The following is a 9,187-nucleotide window of genomic DNA, read 5'->3' as shown; positions in this document are numbered from 1 at the left end:
AAGGCCATCAGAATGCTCGTTAGAATGGATGAAGTTATTTGATCGGTTGAACAATACTTAAGCTGTCAAATATGCCAAAAAGGACGTTCATTGCTTTTATGACATAAACAGATCAAATCCAACCTCTACAACCTGATGAAACATGCGCTTGAAAACTGAATTGACCAATCAGACGATGCATACCATATTTTCACTATGTCATAATCCAAGAAAGTTAGCGTTTTCTTCTTAAAGAGGGGCTTTGATTATCTACAAGAGGTTGTTAACGGGAAACTCTCTCGGTCTCTTTAATTCAAAAACGTTCTCAATGGATGGGGAGTATTGAAGTATTTTTGAAGGTTCGCAGCTATTTAAACTGACTTTAACGGTTGACGGTAGATTTCCAAGAACTTAGACGTTCACAGTTGACGATTAATAGAAGGATATTTCTTCGACTGTTTTTAATCTTAACAAGAGAATTTAAACTTGTGTTCTCTTGAATTTAGGTATAGATTATACTCAGACCTTATAAGTCTTTCTCTGATTAAGTGAAGTAGAGCGAGTGTATTTAAAAAAAAAAAGAACAAACAACCTGACTCATCAGAGAATTACGAGATATTACGCACATAGTTTTTCCAAATAGTGAATAGCGAAGGGCGTTATGGTCAGACTTTTCAATAATTAAAAGAAAAATGTTACAAGTCGTTCATAAAAGGGAAATCAGGTTTTAAAAACAAAATGGACCAACCCTTATGAAAAATGCAGCTACCTATTTCTAATTGTTCCCGTAGCTTCTAAGCCGTCGCTATCGATATTATTCAGCCGCTCGAAAGTAAATGCAATCTATGCAAATACAACCAAAAGCTTATTTGAAATACGAGTACTTTGATCTCAAACAATTAGATCAAGGAAGAGGTAAACATACGTAGCACATAATATTGTTTGTTTTCATCCTGAGCGCGCGCTCCAGAAAGCCATTTCGAAGTCAACTGTTAAAACTGTTATTATGTTAGCGAATAGGAAGCAAGGTCCACGTTTGAACCTTCGACACCTTTTATTTGAACCTTGTTTGTACTGCAGTAAATGGTTTGAACCCGGGGGTAACATGTGAAGGTGTAGTCTGATCGTCCCGGTGAGTGTAGTCCTGAGAAGGACTGTTGTCGGTGGCAGTGACCGACGTTTCGACAACCTGTGCGGAAGTCATCATCAGAGTCAAGTGAATGATTGTTGTCAGTAAAATGTTCTTATTCCAGTTCGTGTGAAATGATCGGTTGGTTTTGCCGTGATGTTATTGGCTGTAAGACTCAAGTGACGTAAGTCGGTCGTGATAGGTCTGTTTCGATCTATCGGTAAAGTTAGGTTGTTCTTTTTCGGTCGTTTGTGATGTTTATGTCGTGAATGAGTCGTTTTTATGGGGCGGGTAGTTGTTGACATCTGTTTAGGGGAGTCTGTTCTAAGTTAGTAAACCAGCTTTCCAGAGTCATTCGTTGAAAATAGTCAGTGCTGTAGAGTCCCATTGCGCACATTGCGCAGAGTCCCAGTCAATGTTGTGGTTGGTAAGTCGATGGTGTTCAGCAATGTGATTGCTGACATCACCTTTCCTCGTCGCCCGTCTGTGTTCAGTCAGTCTTGTTGTGAGGTTTCTGCCAGTCTCACCGATGTAGGAGGCTTGGAAGTCAGACTACCTGGTAAGCCACAACGACAACTCATTACGAACGACAGTTTACAGGAAACCGACACACACCGACAGATAACTAGACGAGTCATCCTACAACCCTAAATCACACAAAGCCACAACTATCGGAACTCTAACACGACGTGCACAACTAGTACGTGACTCGAAAGACAGCTTATCCGACGAGAACAAATACCTTCACCGTGTTTTTACGAAGAACAACTACAACAACGACTTCATCCGACGAAACACTCACTGACCCACTACCACTACCGAAACAAACGACACCGCAACCCCTTCGACTACAGCAACCATACCGTACATAAAAGGCATGTCTGAAAACATCTCGCGCGTCTTACTACCCTTCAATATCCGCGTCGCCTACAAACCCATCACCACACTACGTCAGTTACTAACCAACGTTAAAGACAAAGACGAACCGAGGAACAGACAGGGAACGATTTATAAGATCAATTGTTCCACTTTCCACTGAATTTCCTCGAGAAGGAAAATAATTTACACCTTTTGTCTCTTAGGTGGCAAAACGGAAAGAAAAGAAGTGTGCAAGCGAAAGCGCTGAAAGTTTAACATCGCTATTAATACAAGGTAAGTACCATGAAGTGTAAATACGTGTATTCATCGGTATCTTATTCCTTTAAAAACTTAGAAGTGTTTCATGCAGAGTCCAAAAACTTTGATCTTTTAATTTGTAGAAATTCATTACAGGCAACTGCCATTAGCTGAGTCGTTAGGATGAGCATTCGACTGAAAGTTGAAGGAAATATTCACTGGAGAGTTGCTGAACGATACATTGGTGAACAGTCCACCTAGGACTCTTTCAGTTAGATCATCACTGCCGTTATTTATTGCTGTTGTGTTATTGCCGACTACTAATAGAAGTAAAAGGCTCTTGACTGAAATTTCTCGCAAACGGCCTCAGTGCGTGGACCGTCGCTGGCGTTGGCAGCTTTGACAGTCGTAGTCGCACGACTGCAAACGCAGCCAACTTGCTTGGCATCCTTCGTTGATTTTCTAAAAGAGTATGGCTGTAGGTGGATATCGAACCCGCGTTGACCTGACCTGTTAGCTCGGAGACTGTTTTTTGTGGGCCGTGTTCACAAGATTTTCTCGCTTTCGCGTTGTCGCGAGCGAAAGAGGTTTTTCATGCCTCTCCAAGAATTAACTGTTCAGTTCGAAACAAGGAAGAACCTCAAGCTCACTTAATCAATCAATATGCGAGATTGTATTCAACAATGCCATTATATTGCGAATACTCAATAGCCAAGGGCGTTACGATCAGACTTTTTAATACTTTACAAATATGAAAAGTCGTCCAAAAAAAGGGAATCGGGTCGCAGGGCCCTTTTTGCTTTTATCCATAACTAAATGAACAAATCCTATGTCAAATGCAGCTACCTGTTTGTTATTGTTCTCGTAACTTCCAAGCTATCTCGATCGATATTATTCAGCCGCTCGAAAGTAAGTGCATTCTATGCAAATAAAACCAAAGGCTTATTTGAAATACGAGTACTTTGATCTCAAACAATTAAATTAAGGAATAGGTAAACATACGTTGCACAATAAATAGGTACTTACACACTGTTGAGGCTGAGGTGAAATGAAAGAGAGAAAACAAAAAAATAGTCAACTGTTGTTAATCATTTTAGCATACTTATCATTAACCTTTATTCCCAGAGAAAATGGCAGGAAACCTGCCTCCGTTGAGATCTCGTCTATTCGGAGACTACGTAGAAAGTTATTTTGCGAGTAGTGAATAGCGAAGGGCGTTACGATCAGACTTTTTAATACTTTAGAAAAATGAAAAGTCGTCCAAAACCTTGGGAATCGGGTTGCAGGGCCCTTTTTGCTTTTATCAATAACAAAATGGAACAAATCCTATGTCAAATGCAGCTACCTGTTTGTTATTGTTCTCGTAACTTCCAAGCTGTCTCGATCGATATTATTGAGCCGCTCGAAAGTAAGTGCATTCTACGCAAATACAAGCAAAGGCTTATTTGAAATACGAGTAGTTTGATCTCAAACAATTAAATTAAGGAATAGGTAAACATACGTAGCACAATAAATAGGTACTTACAGTCTGTTGAGCATGAGGTGGAATGAGAGAAAGAAAACAACAAATAGTCAACTATTGTTAATCATTTTAGCATACTAATCATTAACCTTTATTCCCAAAAAAATCGCTGGAAAGCTGTGTTGGTTGAAATCTCGTCTATTCGGAGACTACGTAGAAAGTTATTTTGCGAGTAGTGAGTAGCGAAGGGCGTTACGATCAGACTTTTTAATACTTTACAAATATGAAAAGTCGTCCAAAAAAAGGGAATCGGGTCGCAGGGCCCATTTTGCTTTTCTCGATAACAAAATGGAACAAATCCTATGTCAAATGCAGCTACCTGTTTGTTATTGTTCTCGTAACTTCCAAGCTATCTCGATCGATATTATTCAGCCGCTCGAAAGTAAGTGCATTCTATGCAAATACAAGCAAAGGCTTATTTGAAATACGAGTACTTTTAACTCAAACAATTAAATTAAGGAATAGGTAAACATACGTAGCACAATAAAAAGGTACTTACTCCCTGTTGAGGCTGAGGTGAAATGAAAGAGAGAAAACAAAAAAATAGTCAACTGTTGTTAATCTTTTTAGCATACTTATCATCAACCTTTATTCCCAGAAAAATGGCAGGAAACCTGTGTTGGTTGAGATCTCGTCTATTCCGGGACTACGTAGAAAGTTATTTTGCGAGTAGTGAATAGCGAAGGGCGTTACGATCAGACTTTTTAATACTTTACAAATATGAAAAGTCGTCCAAGAAAGGGAATCGGGCTGCAGGGCCCTTTTTGCTTTTATCAATAACAAAATGAAACAAATCCTATGTCGAATGCGGCTACCTGTTTGTTATTGTTCTCGTAACTTCCAAGCTATCTCGATCGATATTATTCAGCCGCTCGAAAGTAAGTGCATTCTATGCAAATACAACCAAAGCTTATTTGAAATACGAGTACTTTGATCTCAAACAATTAAATTAAAGAATAGGTAAACATACGTAGCACAATAAATGGGTACTTACGGTCTGTTGAGCATGAGGTGAAATGAAAGAAAGAAAACAACAAATATTCAACTGTTGTTAATCATTTTAGCATACCTATCATTAACCTTTATTCCCAGAGAAAGTGGCAGGAAACCTGTGTTGGTTGAAATCTCGTCTATTCCGAGACTACGTAGAAAGTCATTCTGCGAGTAGTGAATAGCGAAGGGCGTTACGATCAGACTTTTTAATGCTTTAGAAATATGAAAAGTCGTCCAAAAAGAGGGAATCGGGTTGCAGGGCCCTTTTTGCTTTTATTAATAACAAAATGGAACAAATCCTATGTCGAATGCAGCAACCTATTTGTTATTGTTCTTGTAACTTCCAAGCTATCTCGATCGATATTATTCAGCCGTTTGAAAGTAAGTGCTTTCTATGCAAATACAGCCAAAGGCTTAATTTAAATAAGCAAAAAGTTCAAGGAATGGATAAACATGCATAGCAAAAAAAGTAATCATTAACCCTTACTCTTAGAAAAGGCCAGGAAAGCCGCGATCTTTCTTATCTCGTCTTATTGAATTATTATCAGGAGATTTCTTTCGCTCTCGAATGACTCCGTGAAAATCTTTATATCCAGTATCCAATTTTTGCGCGACATTCGAGCTAAGAAGACAACGACGGAATGTGGCGAGAAAATAAACGGAGAAAAAAACCTATGGCTGGAGGTCGAGGGTAAATATCTTAAACGACATGGAATATTGTGAACGGTTCTTGTTTATGGTCAGTATTGTTCTTAACACCGGTTTATTTAATATTATTATTCTTATTATTATTATTCTTCTTATTATTATTATTATTATTATTATTTTGCGATTGTAATACATAATTGATGTGTTTCCTTTGCTTGTTTAGTTTTACATACAGTTAGCTTGTTCGGAATTAGACGATCGAAGGGCTTTTCAAATAGCTTTGTCCATTGAACACGATGCGAAAGAAGGGAATGTATTTTGAAACCTGAAGACTGCTTCGTCGAGAAATTCTATTTTATTTTATTATTTTTTAATTTATAAGATACGTTATAGTGATGTCATAATACTAATGTAAGTCATTTGTCAGCTGTGGGCCTGGTCGACTCACTTGGTAAATATCAAATCGTTTCGTATACTTTATTATCTGAGCATTTCATAGCAATGTGACTTCCTTTTAGGATTCGAACGCACTTCTTTGATTGTCTGACACTATAGTCGTCAATAAAGATGTTTGATAACCGTGGACCAAAAGCCCACAACTGACGAAACATTCGAATCCCAATCGGTAACTCCGAAGACCGTGACGGATAACACTGAGATGGCGGAAGAAGCCAAAAGCATTCCACGAACAGCCAAAGCAGTGGATACCAGAATGCGCAATGAACTCTTGAAGCCTATGGATGCCGACCAAGGGCGAGAAATAGTCGAAGGTAATTACGTGAAGCTTTCAGAAGCATGGGATATCGTTAAAAGTAAACACGATCCATACACGATGTATTTAACGGCTGAAGAGCTGGAAGTCGCGGAGAGGTGGATTACCGAGTTGCGGGACCTGTTTGCAGAAGCGACAGCGCGTAAAATCCAGTATATACAGAAATGAGTCAGAGCGGAAATTGTCGTGCGAGAAAACACATTACGTCATGAAAGAGAAATGAAGGAGCGCGCGGAAAGAGAGAGGAAAGCAGAAAAGGCACTTACAATGCGCGCGAAAGCGCAAACAGTTTTTGGCACGATCTGTAATAATACAAAGCATTTTCTTGATAATAACATTGCCGCACATACTCTGGAAAGGTCTTTAAAACAGATAGAAGATGTGTATGCCGAGTGTAAAATTTTAAACGATGACGTTTTAGATTTAGCAGACCATGCCACTTCAGAAAACGCGGTAAAATTTGCATCACAGATACAATGCCGGTTCGATGATATGACTGAAAAGCTCACGTCGTTAATCGATCCAAAAAATGATAAAATAGCAAAGAGAGAGACTTGCCCGTCCTCGAACCTTCAGTTAGAAAAAATAGAATTGCCGCGATTTGAAGGAGAAGTTCGCGCTTATACACAATTCAAACGAGACTTTAAAAAACCGATCATGCCGCATCTCTAAAGCGACGATGTGTCCTATATACTACGTTCATGCTCAAGGCTGGTTTTCACTAGCGCATAAGCACAAGCCCAAGAATAAGCACAAGCACAAGCATAAGCAGGTGAGAACACAGAACATACGCATAAGAGCATACGCAGGCGCAGTATCGACAAATTCTTCGATACCAGTCTTCCTCGACTACAATCAAGATGGTGGATGAAGATGAAATCTTTCTGTTTGAGTTGCTTGTAATTTACCTTATTCGCTTACGAAGGCGACGTAATGCCAGAAGATCCATCAGACCTAGACGGTTTTGGGTAAGGGAGATGTATCGTCGCAAGAAAGCTCAAGGGGAGTTCAATTACCTTGTTTTGGAACCTCGTGGTAGTGACAGAGAGCTATACTTTTGGTAAGCGAATTTTAAAAGTCTGCTGAAAAACTAGTGTAAAAGGCTTACACTCCGAACATTATTGCCGCTAGCGTTTTGTTATTTGGCAGGCAAGTTTTTGTATGTTATTTTATTTAAAAAAAAGCCCTGAAAATAGCCTGAAAATATAAACTTGATCAATATATTTTTTGCCTCAGTACTGTGTTACTTTGTATAGGCTACAGTAAGTTTTTAATTCCAACTTTAGTTCAACATGATGTTACAAGGGCACGCTCGAAATATTATTGTTCAAATATAAAGTTCAGTCATTGGTTCATTGAATGATTATTGGTCTCATTCTAGTTACATGAGAATGTCACGAGTGTTTTGATTGCCTCCTTTGCAAGGTTGGCCCACTTATAAGAAGCAAGTGAAAAAATTCAGACAGCCTATCTCACCATCAGAACGCCTTGCGCTCACTATACGTTATTTGGCTTCTGGTGACAGTCAACAATCCATGTCCTTTTCTTACTGAATATCGAATATCCATAACCAGCAATTTCAACCCCTTCTACATTCTAGAGTGATATCTCTGAGAGAGGTGAATGCAATTTGTCTTTATAACACTTGTATAAATTGCTGTCTTATCATAAATATGATAACACAATACTTTACATACGAACTGTTCTATTGATGTTTTTGTACATAATACACAAATTATGAGCAAGGCTGTCACTAAGGAAACAAGAGATGAATGATGTGTTTTGAGTTTGAGAAAGGAGGAATTGGCTGATTGATGAAGGGACTACCGCTGGCCACATACTGAGGACTCGTCAGGACCGTTGACCTGTGCTAGTCAGCGAGATCGTTTCGGACACTCGAACTCATGAACATTAACAAATATCTAGCGAATTGAACTTATTATCGTAAGTCTATTATATTGTGTTTCGTTTAGCTTTATAGTTCGCGTTACTTAGTGTATGGATTTTGTGATTTATCCTGTAGATCTGTTTCATCGATGTGATTAAACCAAATCAATCGAGGAGTTCGCTTCAATTGACATGGTCAGGAACCGGTTAAATGCTTTCAACATTCAACAACACAACCCTTTTGTTTATTACCACACTCATGTGAAAAGGGAATAGTTTCAAAACTGTTTGTTTGAAAAGAACATAACTCTCAATTTATGATTATTTTATAATCTATAACTAAAACTTGTACAATAATTATTTCAATACTCTTACCGAACTGGTTGTAATAATAAAATAATGTTGACATTACATCACAGCAGACTCAGACAATTATGCCTTGTTTCAAATACCAATACATAATTAAGTAGGGTGGATACTCGTGGCATTTATAACCTCTCGTGTCGACGTTGCTGGAGGAAATAACCTGGGGGATATGTTGAAACAGCTTCTACATTACCCAGCTCAGACATGAAACTACTGCTAGCAGTTTCAGGGTACCTAGAAGCTACAGAGCTAACAGTATTAACATCTTGAGAATTAATCGTTAATAAGCGTGAAAAAATCAAATTGTTTATTTCCATATTGGTTGTCAGTCTTTCTTGTGTTGGCATCTTTCTCAGTTGGGCAGCAACCAGTTTTCCAAAAAGGCGTTCTTCATCTTTTTCTTCTCTATGACTATCTCTACTTACAAGGTGATTTCCAATAGATTTGTGAAAATCATTTCAGCTCCTTCAATAACTTCATTATTTACTCTAGGGCGTTTGGCATGCAGGTATTTTGGCCCACCAGTTACTTTAGACTTTAATGACCTAGACTTTAATGACTCTGGCTCAAAGCTAGGGTCTGGGGTGATGCTTCTATCAGAGCTGCTGTCTACTGGAGTGCATATACCTTCATCTTCCATTTCAGCATCATCTAGTTGTGAGGTTTCATCTATCACTATAAGATTACTGGAGGATCGACGGGGTTGAACATATGGATCCAGCCAGGCCAAAAACATGCACATGTCGCTTGTTTCACTTTTGGCATCTATGAGAGA

The 9,187-nt window shown here is 38.7% G+C and overlaps 1 long non-coding RNA gene and 1 pseudogene across 1 annotated transcript; one reads left to right on the top strand and one right to left on the bottom strand.

Annotated features, from left to right (window-relative positions):
• Nucleotides 1–901: 901 nt before the first annotated feature.
• Nucleotides 902–2,687, top strand: LOC148731536 (uncharacterized). Its single transcript, XR_016001435.1, has 3 exons — nucleotides 902–1,667; nucleotides 2,191–2,260; nucleotides 2,368–2,687. It is a non-coding gene; the product is annotated as an uncharacterized LOC148731536 (long non-coding RNA).
• A 5,847-nt stretch (nucleotides 2,688–8,534) lies between these two features.
• LOC148731535 (uncharacterized) overlaps nucleotides 8,535–9,187 on the bottom strand; it is a 1,339-nt pseudogene continuing 686 nt past the window's right edge.

The sequence above is a fragment of the Stylophora pistillata genome, chromosome 5, assembly GCF_964205215.1.
Source record: "Stylophora pistillata chromosome 5, jaStyPist1.2, whole genome shotgun sequence".
NCBI classification, from domain to species: Eukaryota; Metazoa; Cnidaria; class Anthozoa; order Scleractinia; family Pocilloporidae; genus Stylophora; species Stylophora pistillata.
Note: the sequence above shows the minus strand (reverse complement) of the source record. Positions and strands in the feature narration are given on the sequence as shown.